Source organism: Lipotes vexillifer, unplaced genomic scaffold (genome assembly GCF_000442215.2).
Source record: "Lipotes vexillifer unplaced genomic scaffold, Lipotes_vexillifer_v1.1 scaffold906, whole genome shotgun sequence".
Taxonomy (NCBI): domain Eukaryota; kingdom Metazoa; phylum Chordata; class Mammalia; order Artiodactyla; family Lipotidae; genus Lipotes; species Lipotes vexillifer.
In genome coordinates, this window is record NW_006793972.1 from 13,842 (window position 1) to 27,682 (window position 13,841).

Here is a 13,841-nt window from a genome sequence, read left to right on the forward strand (position 1 = left end):
AAGCCTGTGCACCACAACTACTGAGCCTGCGTGCCACAACTACTGAAGCCCGCGTGCCTAGAGCCTGTGATCCACAACAAGAGAAGCCACCACAATGAGAAGCACTTGCACCGCAAGGAAGAGTAGCACCCGCTCTCCACAACTAGAGAAAACCCAAACGCAGCAATGAAGACCCAACACAACCAAAAATAAAATTAACTAATTAATTATTTTTTAAAAGCCTATTTTCCTGCCCCAAGCATGGTATGCTTAGGGTAACCCTCTGAACAACTTTAATCAAAAGATTAAAATAAGCTACCATATGTAAGTTACCCAATATACCGTAAGTATCCCAGCATCCTATTGAACACCAATAGGTTTTGTTTCCTCCTTCCTTACAATAGTTTTGCCTTCATAAATTTGGTTGTCCTCCAGTTTCTCCTTTAAGGCAAAGCAAAACAAACAAACAAAAAGCCTAGAGGCCTACCTAAACCCCAGTCCACTTGGCTGAGACACTGATGTATTTCACTCCTATCAGTTCCACAATTTTTTTTTTTTTTTTTGCGGTATGTGGGCCTCTCACTGTTGTGACCTCTCCCGCTGTGGAGCACAGGCTCCGGACGCCCAGGCTCAGCGGCCACGGCTCACGGGCCCAGCCGCTCCGCGGCATGCGGGATCCCCCCAGACCGGGGGACGAACCCGTGTGCCCTGCATCGGCAGGCGGACTCTCAACCACTGCGCCACCAGGGAAGCCCCAGTTCCACAATTTTACATCCCAATCTCCGCTAGCTAGAATTCTATTATAACTCAGATATCTTCCAAATTCAAACCATCAGCATATAGCTGACTATAACCACTACTATTTTTCCTAAGATACCTCTTACCACCTTACAGCCTTGGACAGTCTCTACTGTGACACTGAAATCAGCCAAGCCTGAACACAGATTGCAACTCATGTTTGGATACAATGATTTAGGTACCTGACCATTCTATAGGGAATCGTTCTATAGGATTAAAGACCTTCCCCAACCCCAATTACATCCCTGTTCTACTTATCCTCTCCTTGCCAAGTTACAGCATACCTCAAGTGCTGAAATTTTATGAATCCTAAAGCAACGAGGAAAAAAACAGATCCTAATTTTTTTATATCTCCTATAAGTTCCCTTCATCCATTTATAGAAAATGGCCCTTTTGGAAATAGGTGCAGGATTTCTGCTTCCAGTATTAATAATTAAGCTCTGATTCCTTCCTGCAGATAACTGTAAACACTGGGGGAAAATCATTTGAGGATACTGAGGAGTGAACATTCAGAGTTTGGAGAAAAGTCAACACATGGAAGAAGGGAACTTCACAGGGTGAGTTTTCCATCTTTCTAACTTTAACTTGAGGACAGTCAATGACTGGCACCTCGCCCAAAACTTATATTCTTTGTGGCCTAAAGAACCAAAAGACAGAGTTTGGGACAACCAAAAGTATAAAGTGAGTGAAGATCCAAGAAAGGAGAAAGCCAGAGAATGAACCCAAAGTTTGTGTAAATATTCTGCCAAAATTTCTTGCTGAATCCTGAACCATATATGAGCAAGACAAACTCAGAGCAACCCAGTTAAAGGTAAGAGAACTGACCTGAGAGTTGAACTGATACCAAAAAGACCAACTTTATAGTGAGTTAGGCATAACAGGCATCCAAGGTAACTGCCTGCTTAAATTAAAAAAAAATTTTTTTAAAAACAGCACACTTTGGAGGAATATAACAGAACCTAGAGTCTCCATGATATAACATTCAAAATACCCATAACATTGTATAGGCCGAAATTACTTAACTTATGAAGAAATAAGAAAATGAGACTCATAATAGCAGGGCCCTGGATGTTAGTCAAGCAAAGCATCTAGAATACAAAATTAGGGAAGCACTCATTCTCAGGGTCCTGGAGGTGCAAAGTCAGCATCTAAAAGTAAGGGACTCCTTAAATTTTGTGTTCTAGTAAGCTTACTTGTCTCACTCTAGTTCCAGCCCTGACCAGAAGAGAGCACCTAGAGATGACTAAGATATTGGAATTAGTGGGAATGGATTTTAACTCAGCTATTATAAGTATGCTTAATGTGACACTTGCTTAATGTACTCATAACAAAAGGAAGTGTAGAACATCTCAGCAGAAAAATAGAAAATGTACAAAAAAAAAAATCCTAAATGGATAAAACTGATAAAATAAAATACATAAAATAAGTAATTCATTGGATGGTATTAAGAGTAGAATAGAGATGACAGAGGGAAGAGTCAGTGAACCTGAAGATAGATCAATAAAGATTGTCCAATCTGAATATCAAAGAAGAAAAAGTGAAAAAAAAAGTTAATAGAGTCTCATGTACCTGTGGGAAAAGATAAAAGTCTAGCATACATGTAATGTGAGCCCCAGAAAAAGAAGACAGAGAATGGGACAGTAAAATATTTGAAAAAAGAATGGCTAAAATTCCCCCAATTTAGTGAGAGACATACATTTATAGATTCAAGAAATTTAAAAGTATAAAAACAAAGAAAACTATGACTAGCCACATCACAGTCAAACTGCTAAAACCAAAGATAAAATGAAAATATTGAAAGCTTCCAGGGATGAACAACACATTACACACAAGGGAACAACAATTAGAATTTTTATTGACTTATCATCAGAAATTGTGGAGACCAAAATATAGAAGAAAAAAATCTTTAATGTACTAAAAGAAAAATACCATCAATCCAGACTTCTAAGACATCAGAAATATTCTTTAAGAATGAAGGCAAAATAAAGACATTTTTAGATAAAAGAGGACTAGGAAAATTTGCCACCAGCAGACCCTTACTATAAGATATGCTAAAGGAAATTCTTCAAGATTCTGAGAAATGATTCCAGACAGAAAACTGGATGCTCAGGAAAGATTGAAAAGTATCACAAATGGTAAATATTTGAGTAAATATAAAATAATATTTGATTTGCATTTCCTTAAAGCACATATGATTGGCTTAAGCAAAAATTATAAATTGTCTTGTGGACTTTATAATGACTATAGAGGTAAAACATGACAAAAGGACAGGAGGTAGCTAAACAGACATTTAAAGTGTGGCAAATTTTCTCCCCTCCATTTTATGCGAATTGGTATAATATTGACTTTAAGCAAATAGTATTCCGTGGAAAGGGAAGGAAGTTATTATTCAGCATGACACAGTGACAGACACAATACCAGGCACTCCATGTGTAAACTGTATGGTAGAACAATATCTTTGAAAAACTTTTTTTTTCTTCAATTTCCTTATATACGTAGGCTATTCATTCCCTTGTTTACTTAGCCAGTGTCTCAGAGAAGGAATGACACAGAGGAAAGGACAGAAATAAAATAGTATTTTTATTTTAAAATTTTAGGCTTTATAAGACAAGCTTTTACTCAGAGTAAGGTAGAAAGTCATAGGAGATCCAAGAGTGGAGGAGTGAGAAGATATGCCTTACCTTAGGAAAAATAGCTCTGGATGTTCCGTTGAGAATAAACTGAAGGCATGGCTAGAGTAAAAGCAGGAGGAATGGTGGGGAGGATATTATAATAATCCAAGTGATTGATGATGGAAGTCGGACCAGGGTGACGGCAGTAGAGAAAGTGAAATGCAGTTGTATTCTGGATGTATTCCAAGATGGTAACATATCAGTGAAATAAAGAAGATACACACACACACACACACACAGGAATATTACTCAGCCGTAAAAAAAAAAAAGAATGAAATTTTGCTATCTGCAACAGCATGGATGGACTTGGAGGGTATTATGCTTAGTGACATAAGTCAGACAGAGAAAGAAAAATACTGTGTGTTTTCACTTATATGTGGAATCTAAAAAATAAATGAATTGAATATAGCAAAACAGAAACAGACTCAGATCGGAGAAAGACCAGTGGTTACCAGCGGGAAGAGGAGTGGAGGAAGGGGTAAGATAAGGAAGGGGATTGGAAGGTACAAACTATTAGGTATAAAATAAATAAGATATAAGAATGTAACGTACAACACAAGGAATATAGCCAATAACTTTAAATGGACTATAATCTGTAAAAATACTGAATCACTATGTCATACACCTGAAACTAATATAACATTATAAATCAAATATACTTCAATAAAAAAATAAGTCTATGCAAACTTCAGTTGGATCCAGCTGCACAAATAAACAATATATGTGTGTGTACATGCTGGGCTATGTTATATTGACTGTATGGTAGAAATATGGTAGCAATTCTAAGATACATGTCAGATGGTAATGAGATGCTTCATAGAGAAAGTGTCTTTGATCAGGGATCTGAAGATGAGATAAAACATGGAGAGATGGAAGGAAGGGAAGGCTTTCTAGGTGAACTCAGCAAGGAGACTAACACCTCAGACGCATGAATGGCAGGTTCATAGGACACTAATTCCCTTCTCTGAGTTCCAAATCTTCTGTGTCTTGAAATGAGTGATTTTCAATGGGGTGGGAATGGGAGGCTTTTTGTGGGCTCTCCCTCTGAAAGAGAGTTTCTCTTAATTTGTGAAGGATGGGTAGTTTGAAGAAACACATCTGCCAAAGACCCCAATTCAAATTTAAAACTATGGGTTCAGGTGATTTATAAGATGGTTCTGTGAATGGAAATATAAAGTTAGAACATTTAGTTTCCAAGGTCAAGAAGGAATGCATCAGTTGTTTAGCAAGAAGGAATGCATCAGTTGGTACTAACTACCAGTCCAGGGAAGGAGAAAAGCATCTGTGATTTTCCAAGAAACTACTATGTCTGAGACACTCTGCTAGGCTTTTTACACAGTTGTGCGTTTAGTGCTCTGGAACAAGTTAGAAAGTAGGTATTTTCACCCTAATTTTACAGATGAGAAAATTGAGTCCCTGTAAGATTATATAACTGATTCAAAAAGATCTGCCTGATGCTCTTTTAAACAACTAATGTTTTTTCCACCAGCCCTTTTTTTCTTAACAGACCTTAATTCAACATCTTTTCCTTCTGTTTTGCTTTGAAATATATATATATGTATATATATACATGTGTATGTATATACGTACATATATATGTATAATTGAATGATAGATAGAAATGTGTATTGATAAAGATAAGTAGATAAAAATTAATTTGCTATTCATATTGTTTAAAGTTAAGTGGTCTGTAGCCTAAAGTACAGAGGATTGTGGATCACCGCTTCCTTCTACCATAACATCTAGTGGGACATATTTTACTATTCTAAATAATAACTGGAGTTTACAAAGCACTTAGATCCATAACAGCATATAACAGTTGGTTATGAAATCTCATTATCTATTGCTTCCTATTATTTTGTTACTACTACATATTGTTTGTCACACATGAGTTATTTGAAATCACTAATTATAACAGATTCTCAGGGAGAAATGCTATTCTCTTTAGAAGTCTTTGCTTCACTTTGTGGTTTCCAGGAGTATATCAGAGTAAAATCAAACAAACAAAAACAAAAAAGCATAGAATGAATATAGTTTAATTTCAGAAAACATCTGGAAAAAAATGTGATAACCAACATTCAATTTCCCCAAAACAGTTCGTTCTGTAAGTCATTTTATTTCTATATGCTCAACTGCTGCTATCCCTGCAGTATATATCTTTGTCCTTAGGTGAGCACTCAGAAATGGAACTGCCATCTCTAGAACACCCACAGCCACAAGCTGCCACTTGTGCATTTTTCTTTTTTACCACCTAGCTGTCCTTTCTTTCCACCTCCTTCATAAATGCCTTCTCATTCACTGTTCTCTCTATAGATCCTTTTATGCTTGTTTCTCAAAGCCTTTAACATCACCTGCCCTTACAAGCTCCAGGTGATTTATGATTTAATTCTGCTCAAATTTCCATTCCATTCTCTGGTCTCCATTAATATGTTCAGCCTTAAGACAACCAGGAAATCACATGCCCCTTCTTCCCACATATTTTGTGAATAATGGCATTTTGGTTTATCACTTCTGTGACCTGGCTTCCCACATCTAAGCTCTCCAAATGCCAGGGCTCATGCTCAGAAGCTCTCATATTTTAAATATGTGTTACAGCCCTGTAAATGCAATGACCTCTTTCTTCCCCGGTTAAAATTTTGCACTATGTATCTTATTTCTTTTTCATTTTTTCAAAGATATACATCTACTAAAATCTAGCCTTCCTGCATTTAGGCATCCTTCCAGTCTCCATATTATTTTACATTACTGTTATAGCCACAATGTAATGCTCCTATTATTTTTTCATTTCAGAATGAAATGTAATCCTGGCTGGCTTAACAACATTACCATTCAATTTCTCTAACATTGTCTTCCTTATTTCAGGGCAAACCCTTCCTAATATAATTCAAGAGTCATCTTTCTATGTTCTGGATACGATTTTTCAAATATTTTCTCCTAGTCTGTGGCTTGTCCTTCCATTCTCTTACCTGTTCTTTTCATAGCAAACATTTTTAATTCCAACATGTACCTGAATGTATATATCAGCATTATTTACAATTTCCCCAAATTGGAAATAACCAAAATATACTTCAATGAGTGACGAACAAACAAACTGTGGTATATCCATACAGAGCAATTCTATTCATCAACAAAAATGGGTGAAGTACTACTATACACAAAAACTTGAACCTCAAAGGATTTGCTAACTGAAAAAAATAAGTCTCAAAGGTTACATACCATATGATTCCATTAATATGACATTCTGGAAAAAAAAATATTGGAATAGGGAACAAATCAGTGGTTACCAGGGGTAAGGGTAGGGGAGAGGGTCTGATTAAAAGAGTCAACAATAGAGAATTATCTAGCATGTTGCAATTGAGCAATAACCAGATGAGACGGTAGTTACAAAAATCTATGCATGAGTTAAAATTTATAGAACTTAATGCCAAAAATAGTGAATACTACAGTATGTAATTTTTTAAAAGAGTAATATACTAAAAGCTGAAAGGAAATCTGCTTTGACTCTACTCACAGGCATCCGTCAGCCATACCTCATAATTTCCTCCAAATAGTAATAAGCCCCCAAGGAAGGGTGTACTACCCTATACACCAGCTAAACAATTTATGCTGACTATCGCAATTCTGCTTATATTAATTACCTGAAATCATTCCAACTGAAAAACAAATGCTCAGAATAATTATCATAATAATATAATAATCATCATCATATAATATTCAGATTAGAAACAATATGACTAATTTAGGATGGTGTCCACATGAATCATCCTTTTTTTCCTAAAGTCTTTGGCTCTCCACCTGCAGACTTTCGGCTGTGTATCTTTTACTAGCTTCTCTTACTCAGCCTGTCACCTGGATTTATTATTATTTCCCATGTGCATATTGCAAAATTCAATCATTTTTATTTATTTATTTCCACTAAATTGCGAACCCATTCAGAGGATAAATGACATCTTAAATTCCTCTTATATCTACCACATTACCTAATTCAATGATGTGCACAAAGAAAGAGCTCAGTAAACACTTGCCACTTGATCTTTTATTGTATATTTCTTCTGTCACCAGATGACCCAGGGCACTTCTGGACCCCGCGCATCACCAGACTGGATCCTGGTTCTCCTCAAAACATAGGTTAGAGGGCTCTTATATTTTAGCTTTGTTTTGTTTTTGCATTTCTCCATTATGTAAACTCAAATGCACATCCCAGATATCTCACATCTTTTAATGTTTTTATTTATGTTTTCTTGTATGAGAGAAAGAAAGAGCACATCAAATTAATGAATAGAGTGGAGGTCAGTCCTCATTTATAAACAATGATTTTTGTCAAATGTTTATTGAAACATTTAAGTATCTAGCAACTGATGAACATCTAACAATGGTTAGTAAATTAATAGATTGTTTTGTATGGCTTATCAGTTTCTAACCTACTTATTCATTTAGCAAAAACTAGTGTTATAATGAAGGAATACTGGAACATAAAAATAGTTGCTGGAACTTGAAAATATCTTGGAAAAGTCAAGAATTAGACAATAGCTATGTATCAGCTGAACTTCGTGACATAGGAAAAGTGGAATTTTCAGCTAGGAACATGAAAGTCTGGAACGGATGCTAATAGAGTAGCCACTAACAATATGTAATTATTTAAATTTTAATTAATTAAAATTAAACATAATTTTAAAATTCAGTTCCCCATTCACACTATCCACATGGCAAGCACTCAGTAGCTACATGTGGCTAGTTGCTACCATATTGGAGAACACAGATACAGAATATTTCTATCACTGCCGAAAGTTCTATGGGAGCAACAATAGATGGTGGGCATGAGAATGCATAGATGAAGAGAAAAATGTTCTTTGGAGTAAATCTGTAGCTTAATTAATAAATTAAGTTTAAAATTATTAAATTTGGAATTCTGTTAAAAAAAATTTTGGTTAACTGAATAATAATTATACTAAAAATTGTGCAGAATTACTAAAATCAAAATTAACTATTATAGTCCCTAAACATATTTTGAGTACCTTGTGACTAAAATATTTTCAAGGAAAAACATTAAAAACTCAAGTTTCCAAGACTTCTAAATCTTTTTACTAATGTAAAAAAATATAAATCTTTTTAAGTATGTAACAATGCCATTTTTCACCATAAAAAGGATACTTAAAAGTGACAGGAGGAACCATACATTTTTATTTTGGCTAAAAACAATACTTTCTTACTGTGAAATTGTCTTTAACTGTAAGTTAAATTCTTCTTTGTTGATATAGTGAATTTTCCATGTCAAGAATTAAAAAAATATATATATATGTATATATTCATAAACCCTTAACAAAATCATATATTTGCTGTATTTGAATCTTGAGTAGTGCAGCATAATCTTGGACATTTAATCATTCAAATGGAGTTGGACTGAAAAGTACCATTGCACTCTCTTATAAAGAATGGGTTTGCTGAATAAATTGAATAATTTCCCCAATTGACAAAATATCTCCAAAGTCATTTTTAGCACTAAAATTCTAAAATAAATTTAAGGAAAATAAATTTTTGTGTATTGACCTTTAGAAGACAATACTTAAACCGAAGTAGATGCAACTATCTACAAATGTACTTCATCAAACTGTTTATTAGAGCAAATCTACTGAGTTTTCTACCTAGAATCATGTTAGCAATTCAAAGTTACTACATGTGCTTAAAAAAATTTTCCTTTTTGTATGATTCCTTAATTTGCATATTTAATTTCATTCAAAAAGTGAATCTTTCCAGCCACACCCCAAAATAATGAGTTTTTACTGTAGTAGTATCTAAAATTAGGGTAAGTACTAGGGCAGTTGGCCATACCTAGGAGTATCTAATATATCATCTTAACGAAAAATATGAAGTAATTTTGTCCAGATACGGTAAGCCAGAGTTCTCAGAAAACTGGTAGCTACTTTTAAAATGATTTTTTTCCCCAAATTCGGGTCTTGACATAACTATACTTTTCCTGTTGAGAATGATGATTATAGCGAAAGGGAACAAAGTTTCAGGATATGATTTTAAAAGTGAGGGCTGGATGTTAATGTTACAAACTTTAGAAAAAAAAATGAATGTGATTTCAAAGTCAGAAAATGGATGCTGATAATAACTTTAATTATTTATCTTCTCTATATTAGATTATTTCTCAAGTAGCATCATTTGTCTGTTATTTACTTGATATCCATTACTTCTGTCAACTATAAGGAATTATCTTTATAACAGAAAAGTTTAGCATTCATTTTTGGTTCTTTCTTAGGATTTCCATCTCTCTGCTTACATTACCCATCTGTTTTTGCATGCTGTCTACTTTATTCATTAGAGCCCTTAGCATATTTATTATAGTTATTTTAAATTTCCAGTCTGATAATTCTAACTTCCCTGCCATGTTGTTCTGATGCTTGCTCTGTTTCTTCAAATTGTGTCTTTTGCCTTTTGGTATGCCTTGTAATTTTTTCCTGATGGCTGGACAGGATGTACCAGGTGGAAGGATGTGCTGTATAGAGGCCTTCAGTAGTGCGGTGGTAAGATGGGGGCCGGGGCCGGGAGGGAGTGTTCTATAGTCCTGTGCTTAGATCTCAGTCTTTTAGTGAGCCCATGCCCCTGGACTGCGGACTTCACAAGTGTGCCTTAGTTTTCTTCTCCTCCCTTAAGTGGGGCAGGATGATCAGAGTGGGCTGGAGTTGGGTATTTCCCTTCCCCCAGGTCGGTTAGGCTCTGATAATACCCCAGCAGGTTAGGCTCAGGTTAATTAGTTTACCCCGAGGGCAGGCCTTGTTAAGAACACAGTGCTCTGGCATATTTCAGAATGGATCCTTTTCCCTTCCCTCTGGCAGAAGCAGAAGGGGGTTCTTCTCCACTATTTACTGTGGGAACCTGGTTGAGATCCTGGAGATAAATTTCACAGTATTGTGGGTGGTCCCCCATGACTGGGTCCCCATGGAGTTTTTAACTCTCAGACTTGTCCACGCTGAGCCTCCAGCAATTCATCTATTACAGCTCAGGTTATCCTACCCTGGCACTGTTTCCTATGGCAGTTTCTGCTTTTGAGTCTCTGCTCTGGTAAGTTGTGACTCCCTGAATTTGCCTGTCTCTGCAGTCTTTTTACTTGTGAGGACAGTGTGATGACTTCTAAGCTCCTTACATGCCAAACTGGAAACTGGAAATCAGCAGTTTATTCTTGATACCTGAAAAACTAGATCCTGCTCAGGTGTCCATTAATAGGAAAATGGATAAACAAAATGTGGCATATTCTATAATGGAATACTATTCAGTAAGGAAAGGAAAAAAGTGGTAATACATGCAATAACATTGATGAATCTCTAAACAGCATGCTGAATGAAAGAAGCTTAATCCCAAAAAAGTTTTTATATAAAGTTTTAATATAAATGACTCTATTTATATAAATTTCTAGAATAAGCAAAACTAATGTAGGGTAGAAAAAAATCAAAATAATTTTAATATGGAGGAAGGGGATTTATTTGGAAGAGACATGAGGGACTCTTCTTAAGTAATGTGCTGTATCTTGATAGGCGTTTTTGTTGCACAGATATATGCATTTGTGGATACATATCCCCTTGTATACTTGAGATTTGAGCACTTCATTGTATATAAATGTTATCTTGAAATATAAATAACTATGGAACTCTGATAATATGCATGCTGAAGTATTTGAGGAGAAGTGTACTGATATCTATGACTTAATTTGAAATGCAGCAATTAAAAAAATGAATTGATGGATGGATAGAGGATTGGATGGACAGATATGTGATAATGCAAGTATAGAACATAAGAATTTAGATAGAGAGTATATATAAATTCTCTCAAATTTTCTCAGTGTTTGAAAATTTCTTTCAAAAGTGTTAGGGTAAGAAAGGGGAATTATATAAATGTGATTAAGCAGACAGAGGTATGGCCTTAAATTAAGAAGAACTGAGGTTTAAAAGCAGGGTCAATTACTTCCATCTGTGAACTCATGAGCAAATTACTTTGCCTTCCTCAGCTAAGATTTTATATTCTACAAAATGAAAATACTAACACTTAGGCAACAGGATTATAAAAATGTTTAACCAGGAGAGGATACTAGCTTTTAGATAGATTTAAATTCCCCATCATTCCTTGAAGTTTCTCATCAAGTATTATTCCAGGGATCACCATGCTTTTGGAAGAGATTTTTTGCAGTGAGTTAGAATATTTGAACTTGGAGACTTCTGCTGGTCTCTTTAAACTCTAGGATTTCATGTTTGGATGAGTCAGTGATTCCTAAATGAAATTTTTATATTTTTGTAAAAGGCCTCTATGTTTATTTTTCTTTATATATGTGCACAACTTATTCATCAGGACATTACTGAACTTAATGCTATACCCCTTCTACTCTCTAATAATATAACATGCTACACACTACTTTGAAAATTCACAGCAAAATTGTAGCAGCCCTCAAAAGAACATAGGAAGTATATTTTCTAATCTTATACTTAATTGATAAATTTTCTTCTAAAGGTTATATAAGTTATCATAAGCACTTTGAAGAAGTCACTGATAGAATGAAGGAAACTCAAGCTCTGGAAAATCATCCACTTTTAAAGCTCCAAAACAAGGAAAGAACTTTGAGACTTATGGGCCAGCAAAAAACAAAAACAACAACAAATCCAAAACATTGTAAGGTTCAAAATAGAGAGCTTTTTAAGATAATTCTATTAATTCACTGTAAAAACTTAAAAGACTCAGACATGGAAGTGGTTTCAGAAAACTTGAATGAGCTTACATTAGAAATTCCCACTTCATGCTTTGTCATCATCATTGCTGCCATCAGTTGTAGCTCATTACACTGACTGCAATGAGAAAGAGCCTGCCTTGAAACCCCAGCACAGCTGGGAAACGCTGAAGATTTGGCATGCAGAACACAGATTTAATTTTTGCTGCTTTCTATCAGGAGAGATTTTATAGCAAAAAGTACTGTAATAGATGTACTTAACACAGTCATAAAGAAGGTTTAAATTTGAGCTAGCTTATCTTTTGGAATGAAGCCTTTGGGGAAATAACTGAGCATTTTTTTATAGTATGGCTTTCAGGAACTTCTTAAGAATGAATAGTTTTTATTAGCTAATTAAATGTGTTGAATATAAAGTTTATTGTCTTAAAACACAGGAAAATTCTGTTTGGGTACCTCTTTTAAAATATTACCTTTTGAGGAAATCTGATTTCTCTGTATCTAAAACAGCTAATTCAAAATGTTGTCATTTTTAATTTTACTACAATTTTTAATCTCATTCCCCCTTTTTTGGTGTTGAAAAACTAAAACACCATTTCTCCAATTTTTTTCTTTAAGCTAAGATCCACCATTCATTTGAATTTCTTTTCTCAGATATAATAGAATAATAAATTTATATATGAACCTATTCACATTAAAAAAATATAAGAATAAGCTACATTTGTATGCATTTCTGCTTAATCTAAAGGTTGCCCTCGTAAAAGATCCTGCCCCCAAGATTTATATTTGTAAAGCTAAGAGAAATTTCAGTAATACAGAACAGTCAATGCATTTTTTCTAAGCTAAATGACTCTTCATATAAACAAAAGAAAGAAGAAAGGGAACACAAAACTTTCAGTATATGTTGTGCATATTAACAACATATCCAAAAAGAGTATTTAACAATGAGTTATCATACAAGCTTCTTCTAAAATAGCAGTTCTCTACTAAAGGTGGTTTTGCACCTCCATGGGACATTTGGCAATGTCTAGAGACAGTTTTTGTTGTCATGATGTGGGGAGAGGCTTACTGGCATATAGTGGATAGAGGCCCAGGATGCTGTTGGACATCTACAATGTCCAGGACAGTCTCACAAAACAAAGAATTATCCATCCCAAAGTGTCAACATTGTCACAGTTGAGAAACTCTGTTCTAGCAGAAGACAGTAAGTCAAATTCCAAAACCCATATAATTCATTAAAAATAGAAAATAAAACAATTGATGAAGGCGGTAATATACATAACAATACAGATTCAAATCGTGTTGATAGAGGGCCGCAATAAACCTCCCCAGTCCCTATTTACAATAGCCAGGACATGGAAGCAACCTAAGTGTCCATCGACAGATGAATGGATAAAGAAGATGTGGCACATATATACAATGAAATATTACTCAGCCATAAAAAGAAACGAAATTGAGTTATTTGTAGTGAGGTGGATGGACCTAGAGTCTGTCATACAGAGGGAAGTAAGTCAGAAAGAGAAAAACAAATACCATATGCTAACACATATATATGGAATCTAAAAAAAAAAAAGGGTTCTGATGAACCTAGGAGCAGGACAGCAATAAAGACACAGACATAGAGAATGGACTTGAGGACACGGGGAAGGGGAAGTGTAAGCTGGGATGACGTGAGAGAG